General features: G+C 35.3%; 1 long non-coding RNA gene across 1 annotated transcript in view; it reads right to left on the reverse strand.

Moving 5' to 3' along the window:
- LOC139045115 (uncharacterized) overlaps positions 1-23,927 on the reverse strand; it is a 121,913-nt gene that overhangs the window by 97,137 nt on the left and 849 nt on the right. The gene's annotated exons all lie outside the window — the stretch shown is intronic.

Raw genomic sequence — 23,927 nt, forward strand, 5'->3', positions numbered from 1 at the left:
TTAATTTACAAAGGCCCCTAATTTACAGAAGTTAATAAATTGTAGTTGATTGCTATGACCAAAACCATTATTGGATTGGTCTGCCATTGTTTATGTATATAATCTTAGTCCTTTTTGCCACAGATTTGACTCCTGTTAATTCATTCCTGGGGCTTACTACTTTCTTTATTCTTCCTCCTAACTTGAGGGATAAGATCCAGAGAAGCATGGTCTGCATCTCACTGCCATTCATGGATTTGAAGGACCTACTGACACCCCTAATTTAAAATTTTGTCCATGTTTCTGTCCAAATTTTCTCTCTCTTGCTTTACTCATGTCTATATAAAGATCATTGACACATTGTGTTCACCAGGCAAACTCCAACCTTACAGTTTGCCAAATACAAAGATATTTATTATTTTGACATCCCCATTAGGCTCAAAAAAATATTCTAGATTGAAATCTCCACTAGCCATTATAGAATATGCTAATTCCTGGAAATAAGTGTTTCATGGACCTTTTTATAGGGTAAGCCTGGTATTTCCTGAAGAAAACATCTCCAACTCTTTTCTTGTAAAATATAACTTTTTATTATTTTTAATGACAAGCATGTTTTATAATATATGAATAACATATGTAAAGTTCAGAGATTCTCTTTCTAATAATTTACTTTGTCTAGGTGGGATATAAACCAGTTAAAACAAGAAAAGAAATCTGTTTGAATGACATCCATGTCTTCTGATGTTGGTCAGAGACCAGAGCTTTCCTTGTCATCACAAGAAGCTTTTTCTTTGGATATTGTTATGGCTAAAGCTCATTGTTTGAAATCAAATCAACATATTTACTGATAATATCATAGCTTAGGCACCATGCTACCTTTAGTGGAAGATATGAGGAAAGTACTGGTACCAAATACTGGGTTATTGAGTTATAGATATTATTTTATTTATTCCCAGCAACATTGAAATGGGTATTGGTCCCATTTTATAGCTGATGAAATAAGCTCTTGGTTAGTAAATAGTATGGCAATTATTAGATCCCAGAAAGGACAAAATCCAAACCCCCTGCTCCATGGTAATGCCTTCAAACTTCTTTGCTCATATCCCCTTTGAAGGAATTGTGAAAAATATGCTCCTCATGCAGGTTTGAGCTGATAGCTAAATTAATTTTTAATTGAAATTTTAAATAATCATAAAAGTGCTATTTGATATATCATGAATATTTTCACTTAAAAATTAATACTCAGATCTCTCTTAAAAGTGTCCAATTGAACCTAAATTTCACAGTGATTTGATGCTCAAAGTTATTTATTTTTTAAAAAGTACACAGACATTATTTTTATGTTTAGGAATTTTATACACCTTTTTCTCCTAGATCCCTGAGTTTCATTCTACAACCTTCACAAAATTTTATTTTAATGTAATATTTGTTATGCTTGACATCTCTTATTGATCACCCTATTATACTATTCTACAAAAAAAGTGTGTATAATTCAAAATTAATTTTTTAAATTTCCTATAATCATGAGGCTCTAAATACTAAGACATATCTTCATAATTAATTTGTCGATACAATTTTTATTAGCTCTTATGTAGGTAGGGCAATATAAATGTATCAAAAGTCTGATAGTTATTAAACATGAAAAATAAAATTTATTGGTCATACATTTCTAAATGAGAAAGATGAAGCTTTTTCAATTCTTCTCTCTATAGGTGAATATTCAGAATTGTTAGAATCAGATAAAGTTCAATCCTGTCTGTTGGTTTTTGTTTTATTTTTATGACTGTAGTTGCTGAGAATCCTTTTCACATAATTAAGTAGCTGGGAATGGAAGTAGCAATGGTACTCAGTTCTTCTGAAGTTTTTATAGCCATATGACAAAAGTCACAAAAATTATTTTTAATAATGTAAGTTATTTTTTCAATTGGGCATTCCTTCAATTTTGTTGAAAGCATAGAATTTAAATCCAACTGACTTGCAAAATGAGTTGTTAAACAGTCACTAGAGTCACTCATTTGTCAACATCAACACCAATGTTTCAATCAAACTGACCCTTCATTTGATGCCCAGGACAGTTTTACTGGCTAGGGACACACTTCATAGGAGGATTCTGAATGGTGACAGATAATCATTTCTTCTGTAAAGTAGGAAAAAGGATTATGAAAGGGGAGTTGGGAATGAAGAACCAGCCAACCCATTCTTCCTCGGATCAGAATTGGAAAAGAATCCACATAGAAGCTAAGGGTCTGAAAATCATCAATGTCCTTTGGAAACTTTGACTTTTTGGAATGTCTTTGTGTACCCTCTGCTGTATTTATACCCAACCCAGTATGAAGACCATAGCTCCATGCCACACTGTGGACTTTGCAGTCTAGTTAAAAAGAGTGAACAGGTGAAGTATTTAATTTCAATAAAACAATAAAAATTTTAACAAAAGTAGTTCAAGTCCACAAAACACCAAATCTCACAAGATTCAGATTAATTGCAATCACGCTGTATGTATTTTTCATTCGCTATTTTGTCAATAATGTTCATCCAAACACTGACATAACTATATGTAAGCCAGGATAAAAAAAGTATAAAATTAAGTCATAGAAATGTAAGAGTCTGATTACCGTTTAAACACTCAAGTTTTCAACATATTTTAGTGAAATATGGGTAAAAGAGCAAGAAATAGATGTCCCTTCAGGCTTTCACCCCAGAGGTTGCCCTTGAACTAAGGGTAGAACTGACACTTAGCAGAAATTATCAGCAATAATCCCCATCCAGCTGTTTCTTACCTGTTCTTGCGGCCACCAACCACCTCCTGCTCCCTTAAACACACAAACTCTGTGAGCCCCATCTGAGATTGACAAAGATGCATTGCAAATTCTCACAAACATCTTTCTGTCAAATCCTTCTTGTGCTTCTCATGTTTTAGTTTATGTATTTTATGTAACAGAAACACAGAAGTGCCTGGCTATTATAGCTATATGGTAGAATATAACCCTTTGATCAACATAAACAATCCTTGTTTTTTTTCAATTTCTTTTTCAATCTACTCTGTTAATGTTGACACGTCTGCCTTTTCTAGGGTTTTTTTTTAATTTGACCAACTTTTATTTATTGTTATATTTTTAACATTTCTACAGCACTTTGTTTTAGATATATGTTTTCTAGGTGTGACATATTTCTTTAAACCAAATAAGACACGTTTTTTTTTTCTGAGTTAATTTAAATGAATTATATTCATTGATATAACTGAGATGCCTGTTGCATTAATTTTATATTGCTGAGTAAAGAAATACTACAAACATAATGGCTTCCAATAATACCAATTTATGATTTCACAGTCCTGTTGGTCATAAATCCAGGTACTGAGAGGCTGGGTTCTCAGCTGGCTGTGTTTTCATCTGAAGCTCAGGGTCCTCCTCCAAACTAATTCAAGTTGCTGGCAGAATTCAGTTCCTTGATGGATACCTGCTGAAGGATCTTCTGCTCTCTGGTCCATGTCACATGACCCCCTCCAACTTCAAAGCCAGCAATGGAGAACTTCCTCCACATCAAATTCATGTTCCAGAATTTGAATCACTTTTCCAGAAAGAAGGCTCACCTAATTTATCCTCATATATTCTCAGGCCCACTGAGGATAATCTCCCTTTCTTAAAGTCAACTGGGCAAAGTAGCATAAGCTAATCACAGGAATGACTGTCCCATCATATTCATAAAGCCTGCCTACCTTCAGTGGAGGGGATTATACAAAAGTGTACACCAGAGACTGGCCCCATGGCCAAGTGGTTAAGTTCATGTGCTCTGCTTTGGTGGCCCAGGGTTTTGCTAGTTCAGATCCTGGGCATGGACATGGCACCACTCATCAAGCCATGTTGAGGTGGCATCCCACATAACACAAACAGAGGCACTCACAATTAGGATATCCGAGTATGCACTGGGGGGCTTTGGGGAGAAGAAGTAAAAACAAGAAGAAGAAGACTGGCAACAGAGTTAGCTCAGGTGCCAATCTTAAAAAAAAAAAAAAAAGTGTACACCAAGGGGCAGAAATCTTGGGACCATTTTGGAACTGTACCTACCATACTTGTCTTTACTTTTGTAATCAATCTTATTTTACAACTTATTTGGGCCTTTAATTTTTTTCTAAAGAAATTTTTTAAAAGAATATATTTTTAGAGCAGTTTCAGGTTTACTATAAAATTGAGAGGAAGGTACAGAGATTTCCCATAAAACTTCTGCACCCACACATGCATAGCCTCCCCCATTATCAACAGTACTTATCAGAATGGCACTTTGTTTTCTTTTTTTATTACCAAGGATAAACCTAAGGAATTTTACTTTGTGAACAAACCTTAAATTACAGAGATAGTTTGGATAATAGTTGAGTATATCGGTCAGGGAGATAGCTCTGAAAACATCACTTAGAATGAAATCACAGCTCCAATTCTATACAATTTGAGGCAAGCTCCTTAACTTCTCTTTGCCTCAGTGTCTCATTGGAAAAATGGGAATAATATTACCTACTCCCTAGGGCAATTTTGATCATTAAATGACTTCATGTAAACAAAGAACACAGAGTCCAGGAGAACAGCATTCAATAGGTGTTAACTATTAATATTTATCTTTCACAATTACATGGAAGATACTTATTCTGTTTTAAAATCTACTAGATTCCAAGTATACTTTGCAACTATATTTCTCTAACTATATACAATATCTAATTCTATGTAATATCTAATGATGGATTTAGCAAGCATTTACTATTATATGTCTCCCAGTCTTTATCAATATTCTATTTTATGTCAGGTCTCTATGATAAGTTAACAGAAAATTGAAGAAAGTGAAGAAGCCCACAGCGTTGATCTATGTGGAAAGGAGATTCATAGGCAAAGGAGACACAGGCTCCTGAGATGAGTGAGGGCCGGATGTGTTCTAGAAAATAGAAAATATGCCAGTGTGACTAGAAGTGAACGAGGAGGGAGTGGTAAGAGATGAGATCAGAGAGATCTTGTTGGGCTAGATCACGTAGGATCTTGTAAACCCTGGCAAGGACTTTGGTTTTCACTCTGAGGAAGTTGGAAAGCCATGGGAGGTGTTTTTTCTCTTTTGGTAAAGAAGATTGTCTCTGAGTTAACATCTGTTGACAATCTTTCTCTTTTTGCTTGAGGAAGATTGTCACTGAACTAGCTAACATCTCTGCCAAACTTCCTCTATTTTGTGTGGGATGCCGCCTCAGCATGGCTTAATAAGCAGTGTGTAGGTCTACATCTGGGATCTGAAACTGTGAGCCCCAGGCTGCTGCAGTGGAGCACGTGAACTTAACCACTACTCTATCAGGCTGGCCCCCATAGGATGCTTCTAAGTAGAGGCATGATGTGATCTGACTTTTGTTTTAAAAGGATGACTGTGGCTACTCTGTGAAGACACTTAATGGAGACAAAGGTGGAAGGAGAGAGTGCATGTAGTTGAAGTGAATGACAGAGTGATAGTCAAGGATATAATTAGAATTAGATTATCCAGAATTACTAGATTATGAATATATTTGGAGGAGAAAGTTGAGAGTATTTGGGTTGGTTGTATATAGTTATAAGGAAAAGAGAGAACTCAATTATGCCTTGACTATTTTGATCTGAGCAATTGGAAAAAATGGAATTGCCATTTACTGAGATGTGGAATCATGAGAAGAAAAGATATAGGGAAGATCAAGAACTCAGTTTTGAGTTAAATTAAAGATGCCTCTTAGTTATGTAGCTGGAGATGTTAAGTAAGCAATTTGAATATACTAATTTAGAGTTCAGGAGTGAGGTTGGCTTTGAGATGAAAATGAGCAAGTTGCAGGAGATTGAGAGTATTTGAAGTCATGTGTTAGTATGAGATCAGTTAGGGAGTGGATGTAGATCAAGATGAGAAGAGTACGAGGACAGGGCACTAAGGCCTGCCGACATTGCATATAGTGATACAAAAGAGAAAGAAAAGGAACAGCCACAGGAGTTAATTCTTTGAGTAGAGAGTAGTGGGTGGCATCCAGTGAATAAGTGGAACCCTTGAATTAAGGTAACAGCACTGACAGTTCACTCATTCTAACAGGGAGAAGGCCAAGTATAGTATTTGACATAAGAATTTTGCCTGGGTTGGTATGATATGGATAGAGAACATTTTTTTTATAGTATAAAATATTATCTTTTTAGGCATAGTAATTAGGGCAATAGTAGTCCCCTATTCCTTTAACAGGAACTGGAATGAAATAAAAAGAAAGTTAAAGCTGCCCACTTTGAGTGGAAAGGGCTCAGCAGTGGCTAGAAGCTAAGGAGGAGGGTCACAGAGAGAGAAGACAGGGTGAGGGATGTACCACTGCCACAAAGTAGGAAGGCTGAGTGCACATATCTTGTTTAGACAGTACTTTAAAACTTAAAAAACACCTCAAGGCTTCCCCCATAAAAATCAAATGTCTAAAATGGTTTCAAGATTGTCATGCATTTGTCTAAGTTTGTCATCTCATACCAAACAGAGGCTAAATGATGTACTTAGGATGTTAGATTAGAAATTTTTAATTTTATTATTACATATTATGGGTGATCATAGATAAACCACCCTACTCTCATTCCTAAGTAAAAGAAGAGGAATATGGTTTCCTGGAGAAGACATATGTCTTTGGAAAATATCATACTCAAATTAGAATAAAACTATTGGCACAAGACACCAAAGAAACTATTGGCATTATTTCTTATTGACAAAAATACAAATAATTTATTGATGAGCCAGTGAGAGTTTTTAAGTGTAACAAGACAGAAATATCCAAACGCATTCAACTAAAGAGGCTAAATAATCAGTCTTAACAAGACTGATCAAACTTAACAAGCTGCGTAATTTTAATAGACTCTACTTCAATATATTAAATTTTACTTATATGTTTGTGAGACTGCCTTTGTGACATACCCTTCACCTAAACCCAAATTACACACCATTATATATTCAGGAGAATTTTCAGAAAGGAAAAAATTAAAAATGGTTGACAATTTATGCAAATAAATGCAATTTGAAATAAAATTAGATATCACATTTGAGTTAACAAATTTGCACAAATTAAAAATATTGATCTTATTCTCTATTGGGGAGAGTATGGAGAAAAGATGTTATCATTTATTCTTGGATAGAGTTTAAATTGACACAAGAGTTTGAAGAGCAATGTGGCAATATATGTTAAAATTTTAAATGCGTCATCAATTCAATTTCTAAGAATTTATCCAAACAAAACATTCCCACAAGTGTGCAAAGATGAGTGTTCAAGCATATTCAGTGAAGCATTATTTGTGCTAGAGAACATTGGAAATAGCTTAAATACATATGAATATAGGATTTATTAAATGTTATGATGCATCCTATAACCTCTAGACAACAGTTAAAGAATATTTAATTCAGAAAAATATCCAACCTATGCAGTTGTATTTTCCATTTAAGATATAGAAGAGCAGTGGAAACCCATGAGCCTGGGTGCAGTGGTAGCAGTTTGCCTTGAGTGTGGGCAATACGGGCAATAAAGATGATAGAGAATTTCAGTGCAAGAATAAAATTGGCTAAGAGACAGCCTGCCCTTTATTATTACCAGGAACTGGCAGTTTAAACAACGTCAGTCAAAAAATACTCCTCCCCTCTGCTTTACTTCTATTGCACATCTTGACCCCTGCCCTTGGCTGGCTGCTGCAGAAGGAGAGAGGAGTTGAGAATAAAAGAGGGGGACAAGAGGGAGGAAGGGAGGGAGAGAGAATATGAACAAGTAGTAAATTTGGGAGTGGCCACATGTTTCAAATGTAGAAACTTAATGTAGTTATCGCTATATTTTGAAGAGTCTTATATGCCATAATATGGGACTTGGCAAACAATGATCTGTGGACCAAATATGGGCTGTTGCTTGCCTTTGTAAATAAAGTTTCATTGGAACACAGATGCATTCATTCTTTTATGCATGTCTATGATTGCTTTCACCCTGCAACAACAAAGTTGAGTAGTTGCAGCAGAAATTATAAGACCCAAGAAGCCTAAAATGTTAACTATCTGACCATTTATGGAAAAATTTTATGGACTTCTACTATAAATAATGGAATATTTTAGTTATATTCAAGAACAGTTATTTCCTATTGGGTTGAATTACTTTACTCAATTGCTGAATTGTATGTTAATGGCTATTTGGTCACTAACAATTTCTATCATATTTAATGAGTGTTGTGTATTAATTCCTAGTTTACATATTTTATCATTTTTGTGTTATTTATGAACAATCTATGGGAAAGTTGTCAGCTTTTCAGCTAAATAATTGAGACTTTCCATTTAATAAATTGTTCTTGTATGTAGAGCCATGTTTGAATGCTTGGAGTTTCCACATCTCCTGACTCTAGAAAGTAATATAAAATATAAAAATAAAATAACAAATTATTTCTGCTCCTTTCCATAAATTTATGTAAATTGCATGGGACCAGATTGCTTACATAGTTTTGGTGAATATATCTTACCTGGGCCTGCAATATAGTGCTCATTCAGATGCAGAAACAGAACTACTGTGTTTATTCAAAAATACATGACAATTTAAATTATGGAATTGTCCTGTGACAGAGATCTAAGTGGTTTACACAAGGCCACATTTATAACACATGCTTAGATTGGGCTCTCACTTGAAAGTCCGTTATTTTTCATGAACCGCAACCCCCCCCCCCACCGCCCCAGCCTCAATGATCCAAAGGTGTCTTACACATTTTTAATAGAAAGTCTGCCAGTAATAGGCATTTTATAGACTTTAATTAAATGAATAGTGTTTTCTTCTGATCTCACATGGAAGTGTTTGTTGAAAAGAGTGATAGGAAACCACAGCTCCCAGAATATAAGGAAAAGGAGATTGTTGTTATTTGGTAGCATATTCTCAGAGAAGACCAAGTCCCTAGCGTTTTACCAAACCCGCCCTGGAGTTAGGCCTGTTGAGTCCTGCTCTATTTTACCCATTGGAGATTCATTTCACTACTCAGTCTTATAAACGGCACATGACAAAACTGGTTTTTTTCCTTTTAAAATTTTTTTCTTTTTAAAATTTTTTTCCTTTTAAAATTATTGTCTTCCTCTGATTAGTTTATTTTACCATTAACTACTGCACACTTAACATGCACGAGGCTGTTTTCGAACCACAGAGGAACATTGAACAAGACAAAATCTCTGTCCCCAGAGGAGCTTATGTTCTACATTCAAATTAGATATTCTTGTTCATATTCTCTCTCCTGTCCCCTCCCCCTCCCCTGCTCTCGTCTTTGAATTTTACGGCTAGTAAACTAAACATTTTGCTCAGGGATTCTGAGGAAAATGGCAGCCTGAGTGCTTATGAACTCTCCACCTCCCAATTGTTTCTTTGTTGAAGGAGACAACAAGAATACTCTGCTACTCTCCGAGGGGCTCAGCCCTTGCAGACCTGTGATTTCCAAGGGGGGAAAGTAGTGCCCACCTGCCTGTGCAGAGTCCTGGGAGGATCAGCTATGCCCTGCTAACCTTCAGGACTTGCAGGAAAGTTGAAAGCTGACACACGGCTGCCTCTTGAGCTTAAGAAGACCTGGACAGATTCTCAGTATTTGATATCTGGTCTACAGTTTTGTTCTACAAATATTTTGAGGGTTGTTTCAAAATCATATACCCTAGTAGAAGATGTGTGGAGAAAAATGAAACAAGAATAGCAACATTGGGGGATAAAGTGGCTGGTCTTATAAAGCAGCAAGCACATACGTGTAAAATATAATCCCAAAGAGAACATGTAAAGAAATAAACTAACAGATACAAGGTGTCGTTAAGATCTCTGTGCCTTAATCAGGCATATATATGACCTGAGAGGGCATATTGGAAAACTAACTAAATTTGCATGAGATTTAGAATGATCAGTTTAATGAGGAATTGTGTTTAGTTGAACAGAACATTAAAAAGATAATAATTTGAATGAAGCTAAATTAAATTTCATGAAAAAAGTTCATGTGTTTTATACACAGACTCAAACTGGACAAAATTGTGGTGTCAGCATTTACCAAAAAACCTTCCTACCTCAGATGGAAATTTAAAATAAACTCAATACATTTGCTTCATTCTAAATATTAGATTTAAATTTGATTCAAATTATATTTTTCATACTTTTTATAATACATATCAACTAAGGTAGATTTTACTCTCATAAATCACAAATATATATAATGATGATTTTTGCATAAAGTCTAAATAAAAATTGCATTTTTTTATACACACAAAAGAAGGAGATTTGATCACTGTCTTCGAAATGTCCACCAAATAATAAGATCTTCTCTGGGGACTTTAGAAATAGGCCACTCGAATGAAACAGAAAAGATGCATTGAAATGTGGAACATGTTCTTCTTGAAAAGATTGATGTATTAAATATTTATGCAAACACATTAAATTGGCAAGTGTATGAAAACATTATTACATATTCATCACCTTCACATCTCATCTTTTTGAAAAGAACTTCTTTCCTATAAAACTAAAATGGATGACTATAAGTTTTCCAAAGTCACAGTTTAAAAATTTCATAAGATGGAGTAGTTTGTCTTTCAGAGTTTATATTAATTCTTGTAAATAACAAAATTAATGTTGAGACTAGAAAAGGTTAATAATTTACTCAAAATAGAAGCAGTCAAGTGCTGTTTCATCCTCAGTCTTTCTCCATAAAACATGAACTGGAGCCTCCTAATATGAAAGATGCTCCCTAAAAGTGAATATTCACTTTGAGAAATAAATGAGCTCTTGTAGGTCATGGAGTCATTTAGCAAACAACCGGTTCTGTGGCAAAAGCCAAATGTCATAAGGGAATTAATGCAATTCCAAAGTACCTAAGTTCTCCTGGGTTGTAATGAATCCTGACTGAGTCCAAAATTTTATGGTCTTTGGAAAGTTTTATTTAAATTGACTACACTTCTCAGTAAAAGCCAGAAAGTTGAAATGATTTTACATAGGCTCTAACAATATTCATGTTTAATATAAACTGCCTTATTATGATGATATGGTGTTCTGTATTCAAAACTTCCTTTCTTCCTTCTCCACTTCTTCTTTTTTTCCCTGCTGAACTCTTTTCCCATCTCACAGCTTTTCATTACCTCATTCTTATTTGATTTTTATGACACTTCCATTGCTGTTTTATTCCTATATCATCCTATCTTGTCATCCCATTTCTACAAGCTACTATTACTTTACTGCTCTCTTCTGCCTGTACCTCTTTTCTTTTTCACCCTGCCTCCCGTGCCTTTGATGTTTTAAAGACTGCCACCTTAATTCCTTATTTTTCCTCACTTTGAGTTCTCATGATCTCTGTGCTTTGAAGTTTGTTCACGGTCACAACCCTGGGAGGGGTGGGGGTAACACGTTGTTGGTGTTGACTCTATGTCACTTGACTATTCCTACCACACGTCATAGTAAGGAAAATCCATATCATGACATGGAAGAAATGGAGGAGGAAGAGAGAGAAAAAGAAGGTCAGAGATGTGGCTGTAGGTCGCGGATTTTAAAAGAAACTTGGAATTTAACTCTGGCAAAAATTGACCTCTCCTTCTGTAATCCAAACCTCTTTTTGTCTGTGTGTGGCTATTCGGTAACCTTCAGCCTCCAGACTCTGTGGCCATTTTTCCTTTGCTATCCAAATGCACTCACTGGAGCTCCATCCCGTGTACTGTGTAAGAAGTCCCTGCCTCCTCCAAATCCCAGAAGAGTGCAGGCGTTTGTTTCTCCTGCTTACTACTCAGTACTAGTCCCGTGCTGCTGCCCAACTCTGGAGGCCTTCTCTGTTTCTCACCTTCCCTGCACTGCTTTCTCTTCCCCTTCCTGTTTCTCCATAGGCATGGAATGCAAACCCTGCTCATTCGATCCCTAAAGCATCATTCTTTTAAGTAAAACTGTTACCGAAGAATGGGGGATAAAGGTTAGAGATTAAGCTCAGAACAGCACAGCACAGAGAAAATATCAAAGTAAAACTAAGTTTTTAGTTTGACAGCTTCTTGGTCATACCCACCTCAGTTCTGCTTGCCAATCTGTGCCAGATTATTTTCTCCCTAGACATTGTTTCCCATATCTTCCTCTTCTCCCCATTCAGGGACCCCCAAGCATGTTCTCCTGTGACCAAGAAAATATTCTACATTCTTGCTACTTTATTACATGGAGTGATTTGCTTCATTTTGTGTAACCACTCTGTGTTAGTTTCCCATGGCTGCTCTAACAATTTACCACAAACTGTGTGTCTTACAACAACAGAAATTTATTCTCTCACAGTTCTCAAGGCCGGAAGTCTGAAATCAAGATGTCAGCAAGGCCATGCTCCCCCTGAGGCTCTAGGGGAGAGTCTTTTCCTTGCCTCTTAGCTTCTGCTGCTTCCAGGCATTCCTTGATATTCCTTGGTTTGTGGCTGTGTCACTCGAATCCCTGCCTCCTTCTTCATCTGGTCTTCTGAGTCTTCTCTTTGTCTATCTCTTATAAGGACACTTATTGGATTTAGGCCCCACTTGGGTAATCCAGGATGGTCTCATCTCAAGATCCTTCACTTAGTTACATCTGCAAAGATGCTTTTTCCAAATAAGGTAACGTTTACAGGTTTCTGGAATTAGGGCATCGGCATATCTTTTAGGGGGGCCATCATTCAACCCATTATACAGTCTATCTAAGCAGACTTGGGTTTTCTCACCTTTACTGACAGATAGATAATGAAAGTATTTTCCCAATTTAACTTAAAGAAGAAAAGTAATTCTGTCCCTCAGAATGATTATGTAGTCCTTCTAGGGATTTTAGAGCAAAGTGCGTTTTGATTTAAAATGATGTTTTTTTTCTCATTAGAAGACCCTAACCAATTAAAAATGGTTAAGATAATGTAACATTGTAAAACACAGGAAAATTATTTATAATACCAAATACTTAAATAAAAATTTGTATATATTTAAACAAATGTGTTTATAATCTATGTTTTTGTATGTGTTTGTATGCATACATGTATATGTAAAAATACATATTTGTAATCATAATGTACTTACGACTATATGCCATGATTAATCTTAACATATAATAATCCTTTTCAATATTTTAACATATTTTTATTTACTATTTTTATTTTAATTATTTAAGAAATGCTTAGTCATTGTAGAAAATACAAAGAAATGAAAAAATTAATCATGCAAAATTGTACCACAAAAAAAATAACCAATTTCCGGACATAGACATCCTTATTTTCTCATGAGATTATGTGCATATGTATGTCTAAATCTATACCTGTAACTACATCTACATTTATTTGTGGTTTTGTTTATAACAAAACTTGAATCATACCATATTGTTTTATACTTGATTTTTTTCATTTTTCCAGTTAATATTGTACTATCCTTTTTATTTTAAATTGTTTTATAATAGTATCATTATTCTCTGTACAATATATATGTATATATAGTACATCATTGTTTTGATATTCTATAAATTATCACTGGAGATTATTTTCACTACTAACATGAACACTGCTGAACATACTTTTGTCATAATCTTTATAAATGTGTATAGTCATTTCTCTAGTATTCTTAAAGATGAATTTGCTGGATCATAGAACGTGTATGTTGTGGCAGAGACTGCTAGTCATCTAGCAAAATCTCTGTTCTTCTCTACTTCCTGGGCACCAGGAATCTCATTTCCCAGCCTCACTTGCAATTGGGTGCGGCCGTGTGACTCAGTTCTGGCCAAAGGAATAGAAGAGTGTGACTCTTTTGTGCCATCTCTGGGCCAAGGTTATTAAAAAGCCAATCTACTTCCTTCAGGTCCTCCTTCCCCTGGGCTGCCTGGAGGCGGCAGAGGGAGAGGTCTGAAGGACAGAAGCCTGGGCCCCTTAGCTGCCAGGTGGAGGGAGCTACCCTTTGACTAGATTGGGAACATCTATCAGGGGTTAGTCAACTGAAAAATAAACTTCTATTGTTTTTGAGCTGTTATATATTTTAGGGTCTTTTAAAAATTACTGTTCTATGCTAAGTAATACACTTGGTTTTAGAAGTTTTGATACATATTACTATACTACATTTCTCAAAATCATAGTAGTGAGGATATCCCTGATGCTTTTTAATCAGCAGTATACTCAAATCTTTACAAGCAATTTTAATATTTACTAGAAAAGTCCTGCCAAGACTTTCTAGAGATTCTCCTACATTTATTCTTCCTCGTGACCGTTATAATCATGTTGTCAATTTTTCTACAAAGTCTTAAGACTGTTAAGGTTGTTAAGGCTGAAACTGATACAAAATTATTAATTTTAGCATTCTTTCATTGTTAAACCTTATATATTCTAATTATTTATTTTTATGTTGCTGTGATGAACTGTTTTCTACATATAGATTTCCAAAGTTAAATCATTTCCCTATATGAATTTCCAAGAAAGGTGGGAATTAGAGAAACGGTAGGAATAAATCTACAATTCTTCATATGGATTTTAATTTGTCTTCTATAAGGAGTATGTAAAGACAGTCTCATCAGAGTAAGCCAATTTGACCCCGAAGTCATTATCATTGTGTTTGGATATTAACATTAATTTTTTTTTTTTAATATTGGCATCTGAGCTAACATCTGTTGCCAATCTTCTTTCTTTTTCTTCTTCTTCTCCCCCAAGCCCCCCAATACATAGTTGTACATTTCTAGTTGTGAGTGAGTCTGGTGGTGCTGTGTGGGACTCCACCCCAGCATGGCCCATGAGCGGTGCCATGTCCATGCTCAGGATCCGAATCGGCAAAACCCTGGGCCACTGAAGTGGAGCACATGAACTTAACCACTTGGACATGGGGCCGGCCCCCTAACATTAACTTTTTTCAATATCAAGAAAATAAAATGTTACCTCAGGGTTAATTTAATTGCATTTCTTCTGTGTCAACATTGGTGTTCGTATGAGTTTCTAAATGAGTTTAAATTCCTTTAATGTAAATTATTTATTATCTTTGTCCACTCACATGTTAGGGTCTTAATTTGGGTAACTGTATGTATTGCAGATGGATCATCTTTCTAGTGAGCTGTATTGAATTAAATTTTCTATGATTTGTTTTTACTTAATTCAACAGTCCGTGAGGAACTTATATTGATATAGGGCGTGTGAGCAGTGTATCTTAAATTATTTTTTCCACAAATTGTTAATTAATTTTTGTCATTTATTTATTAACGTTCCCTTCTCTCTCACTTCCATAGGTTACCTATATCAAATAAAAATTCTGTCATAAAGTTTTTCATACATTTTCACTATGCTCTATTTCTCTTCATACTACCTTTGTTCTAGCAGCACACTGTTTAATTATCAGTGTCTTAAAACGTAACTTGATATCTGACTGAGTTGGCAACCCTGCCTCATAGTTATTCTACTAAAAATATTTTTGATAATCTCTCATTATTTTTGATTTTTAAAAAAGTTTTGTTAGAAATCACAGGAAAACAATTGGGAACTACTTTAATGGGCATTGTACCAACTCCTCAGAGCAACTTATGTAAAAATATCTTTTAAAAAATATTAGTCAGGGGTTGGCCGAGTGGCATGGTGGTTAAGTTCGTGCACTCTGCTTCAGGGGTCTTGGATTCACAGATGAGGATCCTGGGCATGGACCTGCACACTGCTAATCCAGCCATGCTGTGGTGGCATAACACATACAAAAAATAGAGGAAGATGAGCACAGGTGTTAGTTTAGGGCTAATCTTCCTCATCAAAAAGAGAAAGACTGGCAATGGATGTTAGTTCAGGGCCAATCTTCCTCACCAAAAAAACAAAAAACAAAAACAAAAAAATTAGTCAGTAAATCACTATTCCCATTATAAAAGAATCATAAAATATTTAAGGGGTATTTTGCTTAAAAACAAGTATTTTTTGGGTTGGCTTGGTGGTGTAGTAGTTAAGTTTGCATGCTACACTTTGGTGGCCAGAGGTTCATGGTTCAGATCCTGGGTGCAGACCTACACACCACTAATCAAGCCATGTTGTGGTAGGGTCCCACATACAAAATAGAGGAAGATTGGCACAGATGTTAGCTCAGCAACAATCTTCCTCAAGGAAAAAGAGGAAGATTGGCAACAGATGTTAGCTCAGGGCCAATCTTCCTCATCAAAAGAAAAAAAGTATTTTTTTATTGAGGTATAATTGACATAATATTATATTAGTTTCAGGTTTACAATGTAATGATTCAATATTTGTGTATATTGAAAAATGGTCATCACCACAATAAGTCCAGTTAACATCTATCACCATACAGTTACAAAATTTTTTTTCTTGTGATGAGAACTTTCAAGAGCCACTCTTCTAGCTACTTTCAAATGTACAATACAGTATTATTAACTATAGTCACTATGCTGTACATCACATCCCCATTCATTTTATAACTGGAAATTTGTACCTTTTAACTTCCTTCACCTATTTTGCCTACCACCCGCTCTCCCCCTCAGGCAATCCCTAGTCTGTTCTCTATATCCATGAGCTCATTTTTGTTTTGTTTTTTGAAAAATAGGCATTTTTTAATGAGAACTAAGAAACATGTGATTACTTGCTGCTGGAAATAAAATTAAAATAATACTATATGAAGGGCTCTCCTTTAAAAAAAAATTCAAATACACATACAGTCTCTGTGGCAGGGATTTTGCCTCACTTCACGTGTCACCAGATGTGTGGCCATGGTCCCTGATAACTGTATGGGTCTTACATTCTGCATTTCCTTTAATATGGGAGTCTAGGAACCTTCAAGAAGACCAGATACAATGTCTCACGAAGCTCGGGGTTTAAAACGATAAGCTTAATATTGCAAGAAGTCAGGAAATGAAGGTTTTTTTGAGAAATGGAATTATGTTTCTATATGGAAGTTAATTAGATATTATGCCTTATAACCAATATGATCTAATTCATAATGAACGTATTTTATGAAAAAAAATAAAGATTTGAATTTTCATTAAGACTGTTTTGTGGCAGTAGTTTGTTCAGTTGATTTGCATGAAGCGTGATTAATGATAGCTAAAGAAATAGTCTTACAGGTAGAAGGAGATGAAAAATTATTCTAATAAAAGAACATTTTATAGGATAAGCATTTCAACATCCTTCCTCCCAATTCGTTGAAATTTTGTGACATAAAACACCTATGTGAAATGGTAATGAGATAAACCTATTAGCCTGTGCTTGTTAGTGTGATTCGTTTACCCTGAGCATGAGTTTTCTACGACAAAAGCTCACAGTTCCACTTTCTAGAGACTGCATAAGGCATGAAGCAAATAACTAGTTCAGCACAATTTGACAGCACAAATGCAAACATTACAAACCAATTCATCTATAAATAATTGAAAATGTGAAAATAACTATAGTAAAAACTAATGTTTCCCGGTATGTTATTATTGTTACATTGCTAGATTACATTCTCAGTTTCCTTCCCTTTGAAAGCATGGACACCTCTGAGAAGACCAGATCCATTTTACAACTCACATAGGACTTTTCATGCGGCTGATGGCATAACTGTTTTTACATGTCTTCTGTCTAATTTAAGATATAAGATCCTTGGGTCATGTGACATGAATGATTAATATATGAGTTTATATTTGGAATAAAAAATATAATAAATACTATTAATGCAAAATAATATTCATAAAATTATGGAACATGCATGGAATGAATGCATTGTAGAGCTTGTTTATTTCAACTATGGTTTCTGACACAGGTATAGTGGTTAGTACAATCTTTATTCTGGTTGAGTGATTATGGATTTTTTTGTAATTATAGGAAGAAAACTGTGACATATTCAGCATTTTCTTACTTGAAATAAGGGCAGGCTTTATGGGCATGTGACCTGTGTGGTCACACAGGGTCCCCACTGTGAAAGAACCCACATTTGGTTTAACGTTCTGGTATTGCTTCCCTGAAATTCTTAACGTTTGAACAAGAGGGCTCTCCTTTTTATCTTGCACTGGGCCCTGTGAATTATGTAGCTATCCTGCCTGTAACCAAGTGCTGTAACCAAGACTCCTTTGTATTAAAATTATCAATTACCTTTAATCCAAAGACTTTACTCCTCTGCAAAAATATATGTTATTCTTTCTTCTATACTTTCTTATCCTTAAAGTTCAAAAAGAGAAATTATTAAGGGTGAAACTGTCATGATTATCTTACTGGTCACATGACTTTTGATTTCAGACTACAACTCTTGCAGTTTTCTTCCTTTTAGAAAATGTGACTGCTGTTGCAACTGCAAAGTGCATTATATACCCTCATAAAACAAAATATAAAAGCACCCTTATATACTTCACCTGGATTCAGTGATTATTAACATTTTACACCATTTGCTTTGTCTCTCTATATATTCACACACACACAAACAGTTTTCTTCTGAATCATTTGAAAATTTTACAGACATTTTGACATTTCACCCCTAAATAATTCAGCTTGTATCTCCTAAAAACCATTCTCCTGTGTAACCTCGGTATCACCCAAGATATTTTAACCTGATACAACTATATTATCTAACATTATTCCAATTCAAATTTCTCTAATTATTCCCTAATGTCCTTTACAGATTTAAAAAAATGTAGCATCCAATCCAGAATCACACATTACATTTGGTTCTAATGTCTCTAATTTAGTAAAAACATGCATATTTGCTGTTTTTCCTTTAGAGGATTTTAAGCTGTTGAAAGTTTGAGCTCCTGTGGCTTACCCTTCCTTGATCATTGAAGGAGGGTGAATGATACAGGATAAAGGACAGCGTGCTGTAAAGAGTCTAGGCTTTGAGTCAGACATGCAGGCATTCTGGCTCTATCGCTCAGCTCTGTGGCCTTAGATATAGTCTCTAAATTCTCTGAGCTTCAGTTATATTAGTTATCTTAAAGCGATTGTTGCAGAGATGAAATGGCAGAATGAATGTAAAGTAACTGGCATGTGTATGCCACTCCATAAACATTTCCTCTTTCCCTCTGTCCCTCAATTCTTGCTGATAGTGAGTTAGGATATTGTTTCTTTTTTCAATATGTAGAGTGGGATTGAGAGAAAGAAAAACAGTAAATTTCTATCTGCTGGTCTTAAGAACCTATATGCCTTATATCACCTCAAAAGTGGTGAGAACAGATTTTATATTTCAAGTATACTGAGATTCATTTTAAATTTGAAGAGAATATACAATAAGGTTGTATTTTGAAAGTTTGGCACCTGGAGATCAGAAAAGTAAAGTTGGGAACATGATGGCGACCACATTTCTTGGCATTTGCTGGGAGCCAGGCTCTCTTCTCTCTACAGTTTTGTCAAACTGGCACCATAGCTTTGGAAACAGTGAAATGAGAATGCCAAAATGCTATGTAAACAGCAGGGACTCCTGTTTCCCTTCCTTTATGATTCTGTCACCTGAAGTCTTTCTGAACCTTCTGTGCCTTGGAGAGCCTCCCTTGAGGAGAGGTGGAAGTGTGTAATGGGACTGGATAGTCTACGATTGGGATAACAAACGTTACTTTTGGGTGTCATGTACTTAAGAGTGCCAAATCTCTACCCACCAAATAATAAAGACTTTAGCGCCATTGAGTATAGAGATTTTACAATAGTTTTTCAAGAATCAGAATATAAAGCACCAAATTTTGGATGAGATGCTAGGAATTCAAATAGTGTTTATAATAATGGAATTATTTTAATTGAAGTAGAAGAATTTGTGGAATTTGACGAAATGTTTCTTAGGAGGTAGACCTAAAAAGACTAAAATATTGCAGCCCAAATTTCAGAATTTCTCATAATAACTGTATGTACACACAAACACACATAATCAGACAGAAATAATCTGTGTTATTAGTAGGTTAAAATAGGAAGCACTTATTCACTCACTTCCCAAATAGCAATTAAGAACTTTTGCATCAGCAAGGTATTGCTTTCGGTGTTAGGACCAAAGAAGTGAACAAAATGGAGAAAGTCTCTGCTTTCATATTTGTCATTCAAGAATGAGAGTCAACACAGAAATACATAAGAAAAATATTAAAATATATGATGGTTTAAAGTGGTAAAAAATAGGTTCTTATAGTCCTCAAAACAGTGTAGTATTGGTGAAAGAATAGACAAATAGGTCAATGAAACAGACTACAGAGCTCAGAAATTGACCCACACAGATACAGTCAACTGATCTTTGACAAAGGAGTAAAGGTAACTCAATGGAAAGAGGATAGTCTTTTCAACAAATGGTGATGGAACAACTGGACATCAATATGCAAAAAAATGAATGTAGACACAGACCTTACCCCTTTCACAAAAATTAACTAAAGATGGAACATGGACCCTAAATGTAAAGTGTAAAACCATAACACTCCTAGAAGATAACATAGACGAAAATATTGGTGACTTTAGGTTTGGTACTGACTTTTTAGGTACAACAGTGAAAGCACAATTCATGAAAGAAAAGATGATAAATTAGGCTAAATTACAATTAAAAACTTCTGCTCTGCAAAAGACACTATTAAGAAATGAAAGACAAGCCACATATTTGGAAAAAATATTTGCAAAACGCATATCCGATAAAGGAGTGGTATTCAAAATATACAAAGAACGCTGAAAACTTAATTAGAAAATAAGTAACAATTAAAAAATGGGCAAATGATGTGAACAGACACTTCATCAAAGAAGATATACAGATGGCAAATAAACATATGAAAAGATGTTCAACACTGCATGTCATTAGCAACAATGTGATACTGCTACACACCTATTAGAATGGCTAAAATCAAAACACTGACAGCACCAAATGCTGGTGAGGATACGGTGCAACAGAAACTATCATCCATTGTTGGTAGGAGTGCTAGATGGTACAGCCACTCTGGAAGACGGTTTGGCAGTTTCTTATAAACTAAATATAAGATCCAGCAATTGCATTCTTTGGTATTTATCCAAATGAATGGAAAACTTATATCGACACAAAAACCTGCTCACAAATATATATAGCAGTTTTATTGATAATTGCTAAAACTTGGAAGCAACCAGGATGTCCTTCAATAGATGAATGGATAAACTGTGGTACATCCATACAATGTACACTAGTTTCCTACAGCTACTGTAACAAAGTACCACAAATTAGGTTGCTTCAACAACAGAAAGAAATTGTCACACTGTTCTGGAAGCTGGAAGTCTGAAATCAAGGTGTTGGCAGGATTGCTTCCTTCTGAGGGCTGTGAGGGAGAATCTGTTCCATGTCTCTTTCCTAGCTGCTGGTGTGCTGGTAATCTTTTGCCTTCTTTGGCCTGTGGTGGCATAACTCCAATCTTCACATGGCATTCTCCTTGTGCCTCTGTCTCTGTGTCCAAATTTCCCCCTTTTTAAAGGATGTGGTTATATTGGATTAGGGCCCACCCTAATAACCTCATCTTAACTTGATCACCTGCAAAGACCCTATTTCCACATAAGATCACATTCAAGGGAGTCAGGACTTCAAGATTTTTTGGGGGAGGGGGGCATAATTCAACCGATAACATAACGAAAATACTGTTAAAATGTTCCATTATTCCATCAATAAAAAGAAATGAGATAGCAAGCCACTAAGAGACATAGAAGAAACTTAAAATACATATTGTAAATGAAAGAAGCCAATCTGGAAAAGCTGTAGACTGTATAATTGCAACTATATGACATTCATGAAAAGGTGAAAATAGGGAGACAGTGAAAAGGTCAGTGGTTGCCAGGGATTTGAGGGGATAGAAGGATGGATGAATAATGGTGCACAGGTGATTTTTAGAGCAGTGCAGCTATTCTGTATGACACTGGATACATGTCATTATACATTTGTCAAAACGCATAGAATATACACCACAAAGAGTGAACCCTGATGTAAATACTCACTTTAGTTAAAAATATTGTATCCGTATTGACTCATCAACTGTAACAAATGTGCCACACAAAAACAAGATGTTACTAGGGAAAACTGTGTGTTGGGGAGGGGTGGTGAGCTGTTTGTGGGAACTCTCTATACTTTATGTTTGATTTTTCTGTAAACCTCAAACTTGTATACAAAATAAAATCTATTAATTTACTTTAAAAAAAGGGGCCAGTCCCGTGGCCAAATGGTTAAGTTCATGTGCTCCCTTCAGTGGCCCAGGGTTCGCTAGTTTGGATCCTGGGTGCGGACCTATACAGGGCTCATCAACCCAGCTGTGGTGGCATCCCACGTAGAAGAACCAGAATGACTTGCAACTAGGATCTACAACTATGTACTGGGGCTTTGGGGAGAAAAAAAAAAAGAGTAAGATTGGTAACAGATGTTAGCTCAGGGCCAATCTTCCTCACCAAAAGAAAAAAAAAGCATAAAATAAAAAGAACAGAAACCTCATCAAGCACCAAGAACATTTAGATGATGCCAAATCAAATTTCAAAAAAAAAAAAAAGTCTCCTACGGTAGAGAGATCCCAGATAGCTCCATTAGCTCGGGTGGTTAGGAAGGGCCTCTCTGAACAGATAACATTTAAACGTGACCAAGAAGAGGCTTCTCTTGCGAAGCTCAGAGAAGAGCATTTCTAGTAGGAGGAAGAGCTAGAACAGAGACTCGCCAGTGGAGAAACTGAATGTGCTTGAGGAACATGGTGAAGAGCAGAGGAGGAGGAGAGTGCAGTAGAAGAAGGTGGGCAAGGGCTTTTTTTTTTTTTTTTTTTTAACAGCGTATAGTTTGAGTTTTATTCAGAATGTGATATGAAATCATCAGATGGCTTAATAGAGACGTATTAAGATATGATCTATGATTTCAAAACATTCTGGCTGTTGGATATCAAGGATAAATTGTATATGGAGGAAACATTAGAAGCAGGAAGATTAGTTAGGAGGATATTGCAATGGTCTGAGGAAGAGCTGATGATGGTTTGGACTAAGGTGGGGCAGTGGATATGGCAATAAGGGGATCGGTTTTGGGTGTGTTGATAAAGGTAATGGAAGAGAGGATTTCTCACTATATCAGTCATCTACGGCACAGTCATAAGTCTGGAAATGCCAAATTAGTTTTAGGCTGAAATCCATGCCCTTTGCCATTTCATATCCCCTTCCTTAGGATGAAAACTCATCAGCTCAGATATTGCTTTAAATAAATGGGCCTTGTAAAACTGCACGTTTGCTTTTCATAATGTTTGTTGTAAGAGAATTTGACCTGCATCTAAGACTCATTTAATATAGGCTTATTTTAAAGTGTTTTATTTTCCTCTCACTTTCTCTGAAAATTTTTAATTACTGGGGTTGGAAAGAAAATATCTCCTTTAGTAAAGAGATGAGTTAATACAACTAAGTTTATATCTATAGGAACTCTGCAAATAAAAACACGTATTTCTGTTATTTAGATTGGACAGACCACATCTAAAATATAGGCCAGCAGTGATGGGGAGCTGTTAAATATGATGATATCACACTGATAGCTATCAATCACAATCTGGCAAGGAAAAGAAGGGAGTTCTTTCTTCATTTCAAAAACTATTCTTAAGATTGGCTGAGAATAACAAATGCACCAATTTTTGCCTCAATATTTAAGATGAATGGCAAAAAATTAGAAAGCAAAGAACAACCACAATAGATTTCAAATACGGCAAATTAACAGAATTGGTCTCACTCATTTCTAAAGAAGAAAGACCTCAAAAATTAAATAATTTTTAGAGAAATTTTTAGAAAACAACCTCTAGAGAAAATTTAGAAAAATTATTATAGTATTTGAAACATTACTTCAAAAAGGGATTACTTTTTTTCCTGTGGGAAAACTCACATAGGGTATTAGTCAAAAGAACAAGAATGTTAGGGTAGCCAGCAAATACTCTGAATAAAAACAATAATACAATAGGATGGTATATTTGAATTGTATACTTTTTGATTAAAGACAGTCTTTTCATTTTAGAAAAGTTTACCTGATTCTTAAAAAATAATTAAGCATTATTAGGAATTATATCTGCTTAATGAAGAAGGCGTAGTATCCTTGGAACTGTTATT

The sequence above is a fragment of the Equus asinus genome, chromosome 1 (assembly GCF_041296235.1).
Source record: "Equus asinus isolate D_3611 breed Donkey chromosome 1, EquAss-T2T_v2, whole genome shotgun sequence".
Classification (NCBI taxonomy): Eukaryota; Metazoa; Chordata; class Mammalia; order Perissodactyla; family Equidae; genus Equus; species Equus asinus.